Consider the following 15,690-nt stretch of genomic DNA (forward strand, 5'->3'; position numbering starts at 1 on the left):
CCACATCTGCCTGCTTTGAGCTTCTCCAAAGTCTCACTTTGGCTCAGCAGAGCATCTTTAGTGTTCTGTCTTTGACCATAGGAAATCAGGGGAAAGCGCGAACGCAGTCCCCCACTACCACAAATTATGCAGTCGAGTTTCCCGCATTTGGGGAAATCGCAGGGGTCAGCACACCCGGAGTGCAATGGATGAGCCTCACCCTGGGAGAACCACCTTAGTGATCATGGTATCTCCCCTGCCAGGTAAGTATGAGTTGGGGCCCGCCGGCCCGACGAGCGCCCCTCCGACGCAGCTCCCCAACATCGCGGAGTCTCGGGCCCGAAAGGGAGGGGGCGGGGGTGGCGTTCGGCACAGACCGCACGGAGGCTCCTCGAGTGGGAGGCGCCGGTCGCTCCCGACGCCCACTCCGCCCCCCCCCAGGGCAGGCCGAGCTCAAGTCCAAAGCCGCCCAAGATGCACAGCAGCAGCCTGAGTCATTTGCATAGAGGAGCGTTGGCTCCGCCCCAGCAGCCTCACGCTGCTGCGCTGGCCTGAGAACATGCTGTAGACAGCTCGAGCTCCAGCTGCCGGCCGGCACCCTCTCGTGACTCGCTCATCTCCGCTCAAGAGGATGCACGCTGGAGGGAGGCTCAAGGGCAGGAGGCCCAAACCGCAGCAGATAGCCGCGCACCAGCGGCCCACTCACAGGTCCAGCTCCAGCCCGAAGGCTGCGAGATGGGGATGCTGCAGGTGCCCTCCCGTGAGCGAGCGGGCGGGCCTGCCTGCCCCTGCAGACAAGCAGAGCAAGCCATGTCGTCACCAAGTCAATGAGATGCAAATGAGGTGATCATTCCCCACCAGCCAGGGGGCCAAAAAAGGGCCAAAGTGTCAAGCAAAGGCAACAACCTCAAACAAACCAAGAAAGCAGCGACACGACACAGGGAAGGTGGCATCCTTCCCCCACAAGGGGGAGCCAAAGGCCACATCTGCCTGCTTTGAGCTTCTCCAAAGTCTCACTTTGGCTCAGCAGAGCATCTTTAGTGTTCTGTCTTTGACCATAGGAAATCAGGGGAAAGCGCGAACGCAGTCCCCCACTACCACAAATTATGCAGTCGAGTTTCCCGCATTTGGGGAAATCGCAGGGGTCAGCACACCCGGAGTGCAATGGATGAGCCTCACCCTGGGAGAACCACCTTAGTGATCATGGTATCTCCCCTGCCAGGTAAGTATGAGTTGGGGCCCGCCGGCCCGACGAGCGCCCCTCCGACGCAGCTCCCCAACATCGCGGAGTCTCGGGCCCGAAAGGGAGGGGGCGGGGGTGGCGTTCGGCACAGACCGCACGGAGGCTCCTCGAGTGGGAGGCGCCGGTCGCTCCCGACGCCCACTCCGCCCCCCCCCAGGGCAGGCCGAGCTCAAGTCCAAAGCCGCCCAAGATGCACAGCAGCAGCCTGAGTCATTTGCATAGAGGAGCGTTGGCTCCGCCCCAGCAGCCTCACGCTGCTGCGCTGGCCTGAGAACATGCTGTAGACAGCTCGAGCTCCAGCTGCCGGCCGGCACCCTCTCGTGACTCGCTCATCTCCGCTCAAGAGGATGCACGCTGGAGGGAGGCTCAAGGGCAGGAGGCCCAAACCGCAGCAGATAGCCGCGCACCAGCGGCCCACTCACAGGTCCAGCTCCAGCCCGAAGGCTGCGAGATGGGGATGCTGCAGGTGCCCTCCCGTGAGCGAGCGGGCGGGCCTGCCTGCCCCTGCAGACAAGCAGAGCAAGCCATGTCGTCACCAAGTCAATGAGATGCAAATGAGGTGATCATTCCCCACCAGCCAGGGGGCCAAAAAAGGGCCAAAGTGTCAAGCAAAGGCAACAACCTCAAACAAACCAAGAAAGCAGCGACACGACACAGGGAAGGTGGCATCCTTCCCCCACAAGGGGGAGCCAAAGGCCACATCTGCCTGCTTTGAGCTTCTCCAAAGTCTCACTTTGGCTCAGCAGAGCATCTTTAGTGTTCTGTCTTTGACCATAGGAAATCAGGGGAAAGCGCGAACGCAGTCCCCCACTACCACAAATTATGCAGTCGAGTTTCCCGCATTTGGGGAAATCGCAGGGGTCAGCACACCCGGAGTGCAATGGATGAGCCTCACCCTGGGAGAACCACCTTAGTGATCATGGTATCTCCCCTGCCAGGTAAGTATGAGTTGGGGCCCGCCGGCCCGACGAGCGCCCCTCCGACGCAGCTCCCCAACATCGCGGAGTCTCGGGCCCGAAAGGGAGGGGGCGGGGGTGGCGTTCGGCACAGACCGCACGGAGGCTCCTCGAGTGGGAGGCGCCGGTCGCTCCCGACGCCCACTCCGCCCCCCCCCAGGGCAGGCCGAGCTCAAGTCCAAAGCCGCCCAAGATGCACAGCAGCAGCCTGAGTCATTTGCATAGAGGAGCGTTGGCTCCGCCCCAGCAGCCTCACGCTGCTGCGCTGGCCTGAGAACATGCTGTAGACAGCTCGAGCTCCAGCTGCCGGCCGGCACCCTCTCGTGACTCGCTCATCTCCGCTCAAGAGGATGCACGCTGGAGGGAGGCTCAAGGGCAGGAGGCCCAAACCGCAGCAGATAGCCGCGCACCAGCGGCCCACTCACAGGTCCAGCTCCAGCCCGAAGGCTGCGAGATGGGGATGCTGCAGGTGCCCTCCCGTGAGCGAGCGGGCGGGCCTGCCTGCCCCTGCAGACAAGCAGAGCAAGCCATGTCGTCACCAAGTCAATGAGATGCAAATGAGGTGATCATTCCCCACCAGCCAGGGGGCCAAAAAAGGGCCAAAGTGTCAAGCAAAGGCAACAACCTCAAACAAACCAAGAAAGCAGCGACACGACACAGGGAAGGTGGCATCCTTCCCCCACAAGGGGGAGCCAAAGGCCACATCTGCCTGCTTTGAGCTTCTCCAAAGTCTCACTTTGGCTCAGCAGAGCATCTTTAGTGTTCTGTCTTTGACCATAGGAAATCAGGGGAAAGCGCGAACGCAGTCCCCCACTACCACAAATTATGCAGTCGAGTTTCCCGCATTTGGGGAAATCGCAGGGGTCAGCACACCCGGAGTGCAATGGATGAGCCTCACCCTGGGAGAACCACCTTAGTGATCATGGTATCTCCCCTGCCAGGTAAGTATGAGTTGGGGCCCGCCGGCCCGACGAGCGCCCCTCCGACGCAGCTCCCCAACATCGCGGAGTCTCGGGCCCGAAAGGGAGGGGGCGGGGGTGGCGTTCGGCACAGACCGCACGGAGGCTCCTCGAGTGGGAGGCGCCGGTCGCTCCCGACGCCCACTCCGCCCCCCCCCAGGGCAGGCCGAGCTCAAGTCCAAAGCCGCCCAAGATGCACAGCAGCAGCCTGAGTCATTTGCATAGAGGAGCGTTGGCTCCGCCCCAGCAGCCTCACGCTGCTGCGCTGGCCTGAGAACATGCTGTAGACAGCTCGAGCTCCAGCTGCCGGCCGGCACCCTCTCGTGACTCGCTCATCTCCGCTCAAGAGGATGCACGCTGGAGGGAGGCTCAAGGGCAGGAGGCCCAAACCGCAGCAGATAGCCGCGCACCAGCGGCCCACTCACAGGTCCAGCTCCAGCCCGAAGGCTGCGAGATGGGGATGCTGCAGGTGCCCTCCCGTGAGCGAGCGGGCGGGCCTGCCTGCCCCTGCAGACAAGCAGAGCAAGCCATGTCGTCACCAAGTCAATGAGATGCAAATGAGGTGATCATTCCCCACCAGCCAGGGGGCCAAAAAAGGGCCAAAGTGTCAAGCAAAGGCAACAACCTCAAACAAACCAAGAAAGCAGCGACACGACACAGGGAAGGTGGCATCCTTCCCCCACAAGGGGGAGCCAAAGGCCACATCTGCCTGCTTTGAGCTTCTCCAAAGTCTCACTTTGGCTCAGCAGAGCATCTTTAGTGTTCTGTCTTTGACCATAGGAAATCAGGGGAAAGCGCGAACGCAGTCCCCCACTACCACAAATTATGCAGTCGAGTTTCCCGCATTTGGGGAAATCGCAGGGGTCAGCACACCCGGAGTGCAATGGATGAGCCTCACCCTGGGAGAACCACCTTAGTGATCATGGTATCTCCCCTGCCAGGTAAGTATGAGTTGGGGCCCGCCGGCCCGACGAGCGCCCCTCCGACGCAGCTCCCCAACATCGCGGAGTCTCGGGCCCGAAAGGGAGGGGGCGGGGGTGGCGTTCGGCACAGACCGCACGGAGGCTCCTCGAGTGGGAGGCGCCGGTCGCTCCCGACGCCCACTCCGCCCCCCCCCAGGGCAGGCCGAGCTCAAGTCCAAAGCCGCCCAAGATGCACAGCAGCAGCCTGAGTCATTTGCATAGAGGAGCGTTGGCTCCGCCCCAGCAGCCTCACGCTGCTGCGCTGGCCTGAGAACATGCTGTAGACAGCTCGAGCTCCAGCTGCCGGCCGGCACCCTCTCGTGACTCGCTCATCTCCGCTCAAGAGGATGCACGCTGGAGGGAGGCTCAAGGGCAGGAGGCCCAAACCGCAGCAGATAGCCGCGCACCAGCGGCCCACTCACAGGTCCAGCTCCAGCCCGAAGGCTGCGAGATGGGGATGCTGCAGGTGCCCTCCCGTGAGCGAGCGGGCGGGCCTGCCTGCCCCTGCAGACAAGCAGAGCAAGCCATGTCGTCACCAAGTCAATGAGATGCAAATGAGGTGATCATTCCCCACCAGCCAGGGGGCCAAAAAAGGGCCAAAGTGTCAAGCAAAGGCAACAACCTCAAACAAACCAAGAAAGCAGCGACACGACACAGGGAAGGTGGCATCCTTCCCCCACAAGGGGGAGCCAAAGGCCACATCTGCCTGCTTTGAGCTTCTCCAAAGTCTCACTTTGGCTCAGCAGAGCATCTTTAGTGTTCTGTCTTTGACCATAGGAAATCAGGGGAAAGCGCGAACGCAGTCCCCCACTACCACAAATTATGCAGTCGAGTTTCCCGCATTTGGGGAAATCGCAGGGGTCAGCACACCCGGAGTGCAATGGATGAGCCTCACCCTGGGAGAACCACCTTAGTGATCATGGTATCTCCCCTGCCAGGTAAGTATGAGTTGGGGCCCGCCGGCCCGACGAGCGCCCCTCCGACGCAGCTCCCCAACATCGCGGAGTCTCGGGCCCGAAAGGGAGGGGGCGGGGGTGGCGTTCGGCACAGACCGCACGGAGGCTCCTCGAGTGGGAGGCGCCGGTCGCTCCCGACGCCCACTCCGCCCCCCCCCAGGGCAGGCCGAGCTCAAGTCCAAAGCCGCCCAAGATGCACAGCAGCAGCCTGAGTCATTTGCATAGAGGAGCGTTGGCTCCGCCCCAGCAGCCTCACGCTGCTGCGCTGGCCTGAGAACATGCTGTAGACAGCTCGAGCTCCAGCTGCCGGCCGGCACCCTCTCGTGACTCGCTCATCTCCGCTCAAGAGGATGCACGCTGGAGGGAGGCTCAAGGGCAGGAGGCCCAAACCGCAGCAGATAGCCGCGCACCAGCGGCCCACTCACAGGTCCAGCTCCAGCCCGAAGGCTGCGAGATGGGGATGCTGCAGGTGCCCTCCCGTGAGCGAGCGGGCGGGCCTGCCTGCCCCTGCAGACAAGCAGAGCAAGCCATGTCGTCACCAAGTCAATGAGATGCAAATGAGGTGATCATTCCCCACCAGCCAGGGGGCCAAAAAAGGGCCAAAGTGTCAAGCAAAGGCAACAACCTCAAACAAACCAAGAAAGCAGCGACACGACACAGGGAAGGTGGCATCCTTCCCCCACAAGGGGGAGCCAAAGGCCACATCTGCCTGCTTTGAGCTTCTCCAAAGTCTCACTTTGGCTCAGCAGAGCATCTTTAGTGTTCTGTCTTTGACCATAGGAAATCAGGGGAAAGCGCGAACGCAGTCCCCCACTACCACAAATTATGCAGTCGAGTTTCCCGCATTTGGGGAAATCGCAGGGGTCAGCACACCCGGAGTGCAATGGATGAGCCTCACCCTGGGAGAACCACCTTAGTGATCATGGTATCTCCCCTGCCAGGTAAGTATGAGTTGGGGCCCGCCGGCCCGACGAGCGCCCCTCCGACGCAGCTCCCCAACATCGCGGAGTCTCGGGCCCGAAAGGGAGGGGGCGGGGGTGGCGTTCGGCACAGACCGCACGGAGGCTCCTCGAGTGGGAGGCGCCGGTCGCTCCCGACGCCCACTCCGCCCCCCCCCAGGGCAGGCCGAGCTCAAGTCCAAAGCCGCCCAAGATGCACAGCAGCAGCCTGAGTCATTTGCATAGAGGAGCGTTGGCTCCGCCCCAGCAGCCTCACGCTGCTGCGCTGGCCTGAGAACATGCTGTAGACAGCTCGAGCTCCAGCTGCCGGCCGGCACCCTCTCGTGACTCGCTCATCTCCGCTCAAGAGGATGCACGCTGGAGGGAGGCTCAAGGGCAGGAGGCCCAAACCGCAGCAGATAGCCGCGCACCAGCGGCCCACTCACAGGTCCAGCTCCAGCCCGAAGGCTGCGAGATGGGGATGCTGCAGGTGCCCTCCCGTGAGCGAGCGGGCGGGCCTGCCTGCCCCTGCAGACAAGCAGAGCAAGCCATGTCGTCACCAAGTCAATGAGATGCAAATGAGGTGATCATTCCCCACCAGCCAGGGGGCCAAAAAAGGGCCAAAGTGTCAAGCAAAGGCAACAACCTCAAACAAACCAAGAAAGCAGCGACACGACACAGGGAAGGTGGCATCCTTCCCCCACAAGGGGGAGCCAAAGGCCACATCTGCCTGCTTTGAGCTTCTCCAAAGTCTCACTTTGGCTCAGCAGAGCATCTTTAGTGTTCTGTCTTTGACCATAGGAAATCAGGGGAAAGCGCGAACGCAGTCCCCCACTACCACAAATTATGCAGTCGAGTTTCCCGCATTTGGGGAAATCGCAGGGGTCAGCACACCCGGAGTGCAATGGATGAGCCTCACCCTGGGAGAACCACCTTAGTGATCATGGTATCTCCCCTGCCAGGTAAGTATGAGTTGGGGCCCGCCGGCCCGACGAGCGCCCCTCCGACGCAGCTCCCCAACATCGCGGAGTCTCGGGCCCGAAAGGGAGGGGGCGGGGGTGGCGTTCGGCACAGACCGCACGGAGGCTCCTCGAGTGGGAGGCGCCGGTCGCTCCCGACGCCCACTCCGCCCCCCCCCCAGGGCAGGCCGAGCTCAAGTCCAAAGCCGCCCAAGATGCACAGCAGCAGCCTGAGTCATTTGCATAGAGGAGCGTTGGCTCCGCCCCAGCAGCCTCACGCTGCTGCGCTGGCCTGAGAACATGCTGTAGACAGCTCGAGCTCCAGCTGCCGGCCGGCACCCTCTCGTGACTCGCTCATCTCCGCTCAAGAGGATGCACGCTGGAGGGAGGCTCAAGGGCAGGAGGCCCAAACCGCAGCAGATAGCCGCGCACCAGCGGCCCACTCACAGGTCCAGCTCCAGCCCGAAGGCTGCGAGATGGGGATGCTGCAGGTGCCCTCCCGTGAGCGAGCGGGCGGGCCTGCCTGCCCCTGCAGACAAGCAGAGCAAGCCATGTCGTCACCAAGTCAATGAGATGCAAATGAGGTGATCATTCCCCACCAGCCAGGGGGCCAAAAAAGGGCCAAAGTGTCAAGCAAAGGCAACAACCTCAAACAAACCAAGAAAGCAGCGACACGACACAGGGAAGGTGGCATCCTTCCCCCACAAGGGGGAGCCAAAGGCCACATCTGCCTGCTTTGAGCTTCTCCAAAGTCTCACTTTGGCTCAGCAGAGCATCTTTAGTGTTCTGTCTTTGACCATAGGAAATCAGGGGAAAGCGCGAACGCAGTCCCCCACTACCACAAATTATGCAGTCGAGTTTCCCGCATTTGGGGAAATCGCAGGGGTCAGCACACCCGGAGTGCAATGGATGAGCCTCACCCTGGGAGAACCACCTTAGTGATCATGGTATCTCCCCTGCCAGGTAAGTATGAGTTGGGGCCCGCCGGCCCGACGAGCGCCCCTCCGACGCAGCTCCCCAACATCGCGGAGTCTCGGGCCCGAAAGGGAGGGGGCGGGGGTGGCGTTCGGCACAGACCGCACGGAGGCTCCTCGAGTGGGAGGCGCCGGTCGCTCCCGACGCCCACTCCGCCCCCCCCCCAGGGCAGGCCGAGCTCAAGTCCAAAGCCGCCCAAGATGCACAGCAGCAGCCTGAGTCATTTGCATAGAGGAGCGTTGGCTCCGCCCCAGCAGCCTCACGCTGCTGCGCTGGCCTGAGAACATGCTGTAGACAGCTCGAGCTCCAGCTGCCGGCCGGCACCCTCTCGTGACTCGCTCATCTCCGCTCAAGAGGATGCACGCTGGAGGGAGGCTCAAGGGCAGGAGGCCCAAACCGCAGCAGATAGCCGCGCACCAGCGGCCCACTCACAGGTCCAGCTCCAGCCCGAAGGCTGCGAGATGGGGATGCTGCAGGTGCCCTCCCGTGAGCGAGCGGGCGGGCCTGCCTGCCCCTGCAGACAAGCAGAGCAAGCCATGTCGTCACCAAGTCAATGAGATGCAAATGAGGTGATCATTCCCCACCAGCCAGGGGGCCAAAAAAGGGCCAAAGTGTCAAGCAAAGGCAACAACCTCAAACAAACCAAGAAAGCAGCGACACGACACAGGGAAGGTGGCATCCTTCCCCCACAAGGGGGAGCCAAAGGCCACATCTGCCTGCTTTGAGCTTCTCCAAAGTCTCACTTTGGCTCAGCAGAGCATCTTTAGTGTTCTGTCTTTGACCATAGGAAATCAGGGGAAAGCGCGAACGCAGTCCCCCACTACCACAAATTATGCAGTCGAGTTTCCCGCATTTGGGGAAATCGCAGGGGTCAGCACACCCGGAGTGCAATGGATGAGCCTCACCCTGGGAGAACCACCTTAGTGATCATGGTATCTCCCCTGCCAGGTAAGTATGAGTTGGGGCCCGCCGGCCCGACGAGCGCCCCTCCGACGCAGCTCCCCAACATCGCGGAGTCTCGGGCCCGAAAGGGAGGGGGCGGGGGTGGCGTTCGGCACAGACCGCACGGAGGCTCCTCGAGTGGGAGGCGCCGGTCGCTCCCGACGCCCACTCCGCCCCCCCCCCAGGGCAGGCCGAGCTCAAGTCCAAAGCCGCCCAAGATGCACAGCAGCAGCCTGAGTCATTTGCATAGAGGAGCGTTGGCTCCGCCCCAGCAGCCTCACGCTGCTGCGCTGGCCTGAGAACATGCTGTAGACAGCTCGAGCTCCAGCTGCCGGCCGGCACCCTCTCGTGACTCGCTCATCTCCGCTCAAGAGGATGCACGCTGGAGGGAGGCTCAAGGGCAGGAGGCCCAAACCGCAGCAGATAGCCGCGCACCAGCGGCCCACTCACAGGTCCAGCTCCAGCCCGAAGGCTGCGAGATGGGGATGCTGCAGGTGCCCTCCCGTGAGCGAGCGGGCGGGCCTGCCTGCCCCTGCAGACAAGCAGAGCAAGCCATGTCGTCACCAAGTCAATGAGATGCAAATGAGGTGATCATTCCCCACCAGCCAGGGGGCCAAAAAAGGGCCAAAGTGTCAAGCAAAGGCAACAACCTCAAACAAACCAAGAAAGCAGCGACACGACACAGGGAAGGTGGCATCCTTCCCCCACAAGGGGGAGCCAAAGGCCACATCTGCCTGCTTTGAGCTTCTCCAAAGTCTCACTTTGGCTCAGCAGAGCATCTTTAGTGTTCTGTCTTTGACCATAGGAAATCAGGGGAAAGCGCGAACGCAGTCCCCCACTACCACAAATTATGCAGTCGAGTTTCCCGCATTTGGGGAAATCGCAGGGGTCAGCACACCCGGAGTGCAATGGATGAGCCTCACCCTGGGAGAACCACCTTAGTGATCATGGTATCTCCCCTGCCAGGTAAGTATGAGTTGGGGCCCGCCGGCCCGACGAGCGCCCCTCCGACGCAGCTCCCCAACATCGCGGAGTCTCGGGCCCGAAAGGGAGGGGGCGGGGGTGGCGTTCGGCACAGACCGCACGGAGGCTCCTCGAGTGGGAGGCGCCGGTCGCTCCCGACGCCCACTCCGCCCCCCCCCCCAGGGCAGGCCGAGCTCAAGTCCAAAGCCGCCCAAGATGCACAGCAGCAGCCTGAGTCATTTGCATAGAGGAGCGTTGGCTCCGCCCCAGCAGCCTCACGCTGCTGCGCTGGCCTGAGAACATGCTGTAGACAGCTCGAGCTCCAGCTGCCGGCCGGCACCCTCTCGTGACTCGCTCATCTCCGCTCAAGAGGATGCACGCTGGAGGGAGGCTCAAGGGCAGGAGGCCCAAACCGCAGCAGATAGCCGCGCACCAGCGGCCCACTCACAGGTCCAGCTCCAGCCCGAAGGCTGCGAGATGGGGATGCTGCAGGTGCCCTCCCGTGAGCGAGCGGGCGGGCCTGCCTGCCCCTGCAGACAAGCAGAGCAAGCCATGTCGTCACCAAGTCAATGAGATGCAAATGAGGTGATCATTCCCCACCAGCCAGGGGGCCAAAAAAGGGCCAAAGTGTCAAGCAAAGGCAACAACCTCAAACAAACCAAGAAAGCAGCGACACGACACAGGGAAGGTGGCATCCTTCCCCCACAAGGGGGAGCCAAAGGCCACATCTGCCTGCTTTGAGCTTCTCCAAAGTCTCACTTTGGCTCAGCAGAGCATCTTTAGTGTTCTGTCTTTGACCATAGGAAATCAGGGGAAAGCGCGAACGCAGTCCCCCACTACCACAAATTATGCAGTCGAGTTTCCCGCATTTGGGGAAATCGCAGGGGTCAGCACACCCGGAGTGCAATGGATGAGCCTCACCCTGGGAGAACCACCTTAGTGATCATGGTATCTCCCCTGCCAGGTAAGTATGAGTTGGGGCCCGCCGGCCCGACGAGCGCCCCTCCGACGCAGCTCCCCAACATCGCGGAGTCTCGGGCCCGAAAGGGAGGGGGCGGGGGTGGCGTTCGGCACAGACCGCACGGAGGCTCCTCGAGTGGGAGGCGCCGGTCGCTCCCGACGCCCACTCCGCCCCCCCCCCAGGGCAGGCCGAGCTCAAGTCCAAAGCCGCCCAAGATGCACAGCAGCAGCCTGAGTCATTTGCATAGAGGAGCGTTGGCTCCGCCCCAGCAGCCTCACGCTGCTGCGCTGGCCTGAGAACATGCTGTAGACAGCTCGAGCTCCAGCTGCCGGCCGGCACCCTCTCGTGACTCGCTCATCTCCGCTCAAGAGGATGCACGCTGGAGGGAGGCTCAAGGGCAGGAGGCCCAAACCGCAGCAGATAGCCGCGCACCAGCGGCCCACTCACAGGTCCAGCTCCAGCCCGAAGGCTGCGAGATGGGGATGCTGCAGGTGCCCTCCCGTGAGCGAGCGGGCGGGCCTGCCTGCCCCTGCAGACAAGCAGAGCAAGCCATGTCGTCACCAAGTCAATGAGATGCAAATGAGGTGATCATTCCCCACCAGCCAGGGGGCCAAAAAAGGGCCAAAGTGTCAAGCAAAGGCAACAACCTCAAACAAACCAAGAAAGCAGCGACACGACACAGGGAAGGTGGCATCCTTCCCCCACAAGGGGGAGCCAAAGGCCACATCTGCCTGCTTTGAGCTTCTCCAAAGTCTCACTTTGGCTCAGCAGAGCATCTTTAGTGTTCTGTCTTTGACCATAGGAAATCAGGGGAAAGCGCGAACGCAGTCCCCCACTACCACAAATTATGCAGTCGAGTTTCCCGCATTTGGGGAAATCGCAGGGGTCAGCACACCCGGAGTGCAATGGATGAGCCTCACCCTGGGAGAACCACCTTAGTGATCATGGTATCTCCCCTGCCAGGTAAGTATGAGTTGGGGCCCGCCGGCCCGACGAGCGCCCCTCCGACGCAGCTCCCCAACATCGCGGAGTCTCGGGCCCGAAAGGGAGGGGGCGGGGGTGGCGTTCGGCACAGACCGCACGGAGGCTCCTCGAGTGGGAGGCGCCGGTCGCTCCCGACGCCCACTCCGCCCCCCCCCCAGGGCAGGCCGAGCTCAAGTCCAAAGCCGCCCAAGATGCACAGCAGCAGCCTGAGTCATTTGCATAGAGGAGCGTTGGCTCCGCCCCAGCAGCCTCACGCTGCTGCGCTGGCCTGAGAACATGCTGTAGACAGCTCGAGCTCCAGCTGCCGGCCGGCACCCTCTCGTGACTCGCTCATCTCCGCTCAAGAGGATGCACGCTGGAGGGAGGCTCAAGGGCAGGAGGCCCAAACCGCAGCAGATAGCCGCGCACCAGCGGCCCACTCACAGGTCCAGCTCCAGCCCGAAGGCTGCGAGATGGGGATGCTGCAGGTGCCCTCCCGTGAGCGAGCGGGCGGGCCTGCCTGCCCCTGCAGACAAGCAGAGCAAGCCATGTCGTCACCAAGTCAATGAGATGCAAATGAGGTGATCATTCCCCACCAGCCAGGGGGCCAAAAAAGGGCCAAAGTGTCAAGCAAAGGCAACAACCTCAAACAAACCAAGAAAGCAGCGACACGACACAGGGAAGGTGGCATCCTTCCCCCACAAGGGGGAGCCAAAGGCCACATCTGCCTGCTTTGAGCTTCTCCAAAGTCTCACTTTGGCTCAGCAGAGCATCTTTAGTGTTCTGTCTTTGACCATAGGAAATCAGGGGAAAGCGCGAACGCAGTCCCCCACTACCACAAATTATGCAGTCGAGTTTCCCGCATTTGGGGAAATCGCAGGGGTCAGCACACCCGGAGTGCAATGGATGAGCCTCACCCTGGGAGAACCACCTTAGTGATCATGGTATCTCCCCTGCCAGGTAAGTATGAGTTGGGGCCCGCCGGCCCGACGAGCGCCCCTCCGACGCAGCTCCCCAACATCGCGGAGTCTCGGGCCCGAAAGGGAGGGGGCGGGGGTGGCGTTCGGCACAGACCGCACGGAGGCTCCTCGAGTGGGAGGCGCCGGTCGCTCCCGACGCCCACTCCGCCCCCCCCCCAGGGCAGGCCGAGCTCAAGTCCAAAGCCGCCCAAGATGCACAGCAGCAGCCTGAGTCATTTGCATAGAGGAGCGTTGGCTCCGCCCCAGCAGCCTCACGCTGCTGCGCTGGCCTGAGAACATGCTGTAGACAGCTCGAGCTCCAGCTGCCGGCCGGCACCCTCTCGTGACTCGCTCATCTCCGCTCAAGAGGATGCACGCTGGAGGGAGGCTCAAGGGCAGGAGGCCCAAACCGCAGCAGATAGCCGCGCACCAGCGGCCCACTCACAGGTCCAGCTCCAGCCCGAAGGCTGCGAGATGGGGATGCTGCAGGTGCCCTCCCGTGAGCGAGCGGGCGGGCCTGCCTGCCCCTGCAGACAAGCAGAGCAAGCCATGTCGTCACCAAGTCAATGAGATGCAAATGAGGTGATCATTCCCCACCAGCCAGGGGGCCAAAAAAGGGCCAAAGTGTCAAGCAAAGGCAACAACCTCAAACAAACCAAGAAAGCAGCGACACGACACAGGGAAGGTGGCATCCTTCCCCCACAAGGGGGAGCCAAAGGCCACATCTGCCTGCTTTGAGCTTCTCCAAAGTCTCACTTTGGCTCAGCAGAGCATCTTTAGTGTTCTGTCTTTGACCATAGGAAATCAGGGGAAAGCGCGAACGCAGTCCCCCACTACCACAAATTATGCAGTCGAGTTTCCCGCATTTGGGGAAATCGCAGGGGTCAGCACACCCGGAGTGCAATGGATGAGCCTCACCCTGGGAGAACCACCTTAGTGATCATGGTATCTCCCCTGCCAGGTAAGTATGAGTTGGGGCCCGCCGGCCCGACGAGCGCCCCTCCGACGCAGCTCCCCAACATCGCGGAGTCTCGGGCCCGAAAGGGAGGGGGCGGGGGTGGCGTTCGGCACAGACCGCACGGAGGCTCCTCGAGTGGGAGGCGCCGGTCGCTCCCGACGCCCACTCCGCCCCCCCCCAGGGCAGGCCGAGCTCAAGTCCAAAGCCGCCCAAGATGCACAGCAGCAGCCTGAGTCATTTGCATAGAGGAGCGTTGGCTCCGCCCCAGCAGCCTCACGCTGCTGCGCTGGCCTGAGAACATGCTGTAGACAGCTCGAGCTCCAGCTGCCGGCCGGCACCCTCTCGTGACTCGCTCATCTCCGCTCAAGAGGATGCACGCTGGAGGGAGGCTCAAGGGCAGGAGGCCCAAACCGCAGCAGATAGCCGCGCACCAGCGGCCCACTCACAGGTCCAGCTCCAGCCCGAAGGCTGCGAGATGGGGATGCTGCAGGTGCCCTCCCGTGAGCGAGCGGGCGGGCCTGCCTGCCCCTGCAGACAAGCAGAGCAAGCCATGTCGTCACCAAGTCAATGAGATGCAAATGAGGTGATCATTCCCCACCAGCCAGGGGGCCAAAAAAGGGCCAAAGTGTCAAGCAAAGGCAACAACCTCAAACAAACCAAGAAAGCAGCGACACGACACAGGGAAGGTGGCATCCTTCCCCCACAAGGGGGAGCCAAAGGCCACATCTGCCTGCTTTGAGCTTCTCCAAAGTCTCACTTTGGCTCAGCAGAGCATCTTTAGTGTTCTGTCTTTGACCATAGGAAATCAGGGGAAAGCGCGAACGCAGTCCCCCACTACCACAAATTATGCAGTCGAGTTTCCCGCATTTGGGGAAATCGCAGGGGTCAGCACACCCGGAGTGCAATGGATGAGCCTCACCCTGGGAGAACCACCTTAGTGATCATGGTATCTCCCCTGCCAGGTAAGTATGAGTTGGGGCCCGCCGGCCCGACGAGCGCCCCTCCGACGCAGCTCCCCAACATCGCGGAGTCTCGGGCCCGAAAGGGAGGGGGCGGGGGTGGCGTTCGGCACAGACCGCACGGAGGCTCCTCGAGTGGGAGGCGCCGGTCGCTCCCGACGCCCACTCCGCCCCCCCCCCCAGGGCAGGCCGAGCTCAAGTCCAAAGCCGCCCAAGATGCACAGCAGCAGCCTGAGTCATTTGCATAGAGGAGCGTTGGCTCCGCCCCAGCAGCCTCACGCTGCTGCGCTGGCCTGAGAACATGCTGTAGACAGCTCGAGCTCCAGCTGCCGGCCGGCACCCTCTCGTGACTCGCTCATCTCCGCTCAAGAGGATGCACGCTGGAGGGAGGCTCAAGGGCAGGAGGCCCAAACCGCAGCAGATAGCCGCGCACCAGCGGCCCACTCACAGGTCCAGCTCCAGCCCGAAGGCTGCGAGATGGGGATGCTGCAGGTGCCCTCCCGTGAGCGAGCGGGCGGGCCTGCCTGCCCCTGCAGACAAGCAGAGCAAGCCATGTCGTCACCAAGTCAATGAGATGCAAATGAGGTGATCATTCCCCACCAGCCAGGGGGCCAAAAAAGGGCCAAAGTGTCAAGCAAAGGCAACAACCTCAAACAAACCAAGAAAGCAGCGACACGACACAGGGAAGGTGGCATCCTTCCCCCACAAGGGGGAGCCAAAGGCCACATCTGCCTGCTTTGAGCTTCTCCAAAGTCTCACTTTGGCTCAGCAGAGCATCTTTAGTGTTCTGTCTTTGACCATAGGAAATCAGGGGAAAGCGCGAACGCAGTCCCCCACTACCACAAATTATGCAGTCGAGTTTCCCGCATTTGGGGAAATCGCAGGGGTCAGCACACCCGGAGTGCAATGGATGAGCCTCACCCTGGGAGAACCACCTTAGTGATCATGGTATCTCCCCTGCCAGGTAAGTATGAGTTGGGGCCCGCCGGCCCGACGAGCGCCCCTCCGACGCAGCTCCCCAACATCGCGGAGTCTCGGGCCCGAAAGGGAGGGGGCGG

General features: G+C 62.1%; 17 non-coding genes across 17 annotated transcripts; all 17 read right to left on the reverse strand.

The window, feature by feature from the left end:
• Window positions 1–86: 86 nt before the first annotated feature.
• LOC143801164 (U1 spliceosomal RNA) lies at window positions 87–250 on the reverse strand. The gene has a single exon (XR_013220798.1). It is a non-coding gene; the product is annotated as a U1 spliceosomal RNA (small nuclear RNA).
• A 795-nt stretch (window positions 251–1,045) lies between these two features.
• LOC143801165 (U1 spliceosomal RNA) lies at window positions 1,046–1,209 on the reverse strand. The gene has a single exon (XR_013220799.1). It is a non-coding gene; the product is annotated as a U1 spliceosomal RNA (small nuclear RNA).
• Window positions 1,210–2,004: 795 nt separating this feature from the next.
• LOC143801166 (U1 spliceosomal RNA) lies at window positions 2,005–2,168 on the reverse strand. The gene has a single exon (XR_013220800.1). It is a non-coding gene; the product is annotated as a U1 spliceosomal RNA (small nuclear RNA).
• Window positions 2,169–2,963: 795 nt separating this feature from the next.
• On the reverse strand, window positions 2,964–3,127 carry LOC143801167 (U1 spliceosomal RNA). Its single transcript, XR_013220801.1, has one exon. It is a non-coding gene; the product is annotated as a U1 spliceosomal RNA (small nuclear RNA).
• A 795-nt stretch (window positions 3,128–3,922) lies between these two features.
• LOC143801168 (U1 spliceosomal RNA) lies at window positions 3,923–4,086 on the reverse strand. Its single transcript, XR_013220802.1, has one exon. It is a non-coding gene; the product is annotated as a U1 spliceosomal RNA (small nuclear RNA).
• Window positions 4,087–4,881: 795 nt separating this feature from the next.
• On the reverse strand, window positions 4,882–5,045 carry LOC143801170 (U1 spliceosomal RNA). The gene has a single exon (XR_013220803.1). It is a non-coding gene; the product is annotated as a U1 spliceosomal RNA (small nuclear RNA).
• A 795-nt stretch (window positions 5,046–5,840) lies between these two features.
• LOC143801171 (U1 spliceosomal RNA) lies at window positions 5,841–6,004 on the reverse strand. The gene has a single exon (XR_013220804.1). It is a non-coding gene; the product is annotated as a U1 spliceosomal RNA (small nuclear RNA).
• Window positions 6,005–6,799: 795 nt separating this feature from the next.
• On the reverse strand, window positions 6,800–6,963 carry LOC143801172 (U1 spliceosomal RNA). Its single transcript, XR_013220805.1, has one exon. It is a non-coding gene; the product is annotated as a U1 spliceosomal RNA (small nuclear RNA).
• Window positions 6,964–7,759: 796 nt separating this feature from the next.
• On the reverse strand, window positions 7,760–7,923 carry LOC143801173 (U1 spliceosomal RNA). Its single transcript, XR_013220806.1, has one exon. It is a non-coding gene; the product is annotated as a U1 spliceosomal RNA (small nuclear RNA).
• A 796-nt stretch (window positions 7,924–8,719) lies between these two features.
• On the reverse strand, window positions 8,720–8,883 carry LOC143801174 (U1 spliceosomal RNA). Its single transcript, XR_013220807.1, has one exon. It is a non-coding gene; the product is annotated as a U1 spliceosomal RNA (small nuclear RNA).
• Window positions 8,884–9,679: 796 nt separating this feature from the next.
• Window positions 9,680–9,843, reverse strand: LOC143801175 (U1 spliceosomal RNA). The gene has a single exon (XR_013220808.1). It is a non-coding gene; the product is annotated as a U1 spliceosomal RNA (small nuclear RNA).
• A 797-nt stretch (window positions 9,844–10,640) lies between these two features.
• LOC143801176 (U1 spliceosomal RNA) lies at window positions 10,641–10,804 on the reverse strand. The gene has a single exon (XR_013220809.1). It is a non-coding gene; the product is annotated as a U1 spliceosomal RNA (small nuclear RNA).
• Window positions 10,805–11,600: 796 nt separating this feature from the next.
• LOC143801178 (U1 spliceosomal RNA) lies at window positions 11,601–11,764 on the reverse strand. Its single transcript, XR_013220810.1, has one exon. It is a non-coding gene; the product is annotated as a U1 spliceosomal RNA (small nuclear RNA).
• A 796-nt stretch (window positions 11,765–12,560) lies between these two features.
• Window positions 12,561–12,724, reverse strand: LOC143801179 (U1 spliceosomal RNA). Its single transcript, XR_013220811.1, has one exon. It is a non-coding gene; the product is annotated as a U1 spliceosomal RNA (small nuclear RNA).
• Window positions 12,725–13,520: 796 nt separating this feature from the next.
• Window positions 13,521–13,684, reverse strand: LOC143801180 (U1 spliceosomal RNA). Its single transcript, XR_013220812.1, has one exon. It is a non-coding gene; the product is annotated as a U1 spliceosomal RNA (small nuclear RNA).
• A 795-nt stretch (window positions 13,685–14,479) lies between these two features.
• LOC143801182 (U1 spliceosomal RNA) lies at window positions 14,480–14,643 on the reverse strand. The gene has a single exon (XR_013220813.1). It is a non-coding gene; the product is annotated as a U1 spliceosomal RNA (small nuclear RNA).
• Window positions 14,644–15,440: 797 nt separating this feature from the next.
• Window positions 15,441–15,604, reverse strand: LOC143801183 (U1 spliceosomal RNA). Its single transcript, XR_013220815.1, has one exon. It is a non-coding gene; the product is annotated as a U1 spliceosomal RNA (small nuclear RNA).
• Window positions 15,605–15,690: the final 86 nt, after the last annotated feature.

The sequence above is a fragment of the Ranitomeya variabilis genome, chromosome 1 (assembly GCF_051348905.1).
Source record: "Ranitomeya variabilis isolate aRanVar5 chromosome 1, aRanVar5.hap1, whole genome shotgun sequence".
Lineage (NCBI taxonomy): Eukaryota > Metazoa > Chordata > Amphibia > Anura > Dendrobatidae > Ranitomeya > Ranitomeya variabilis.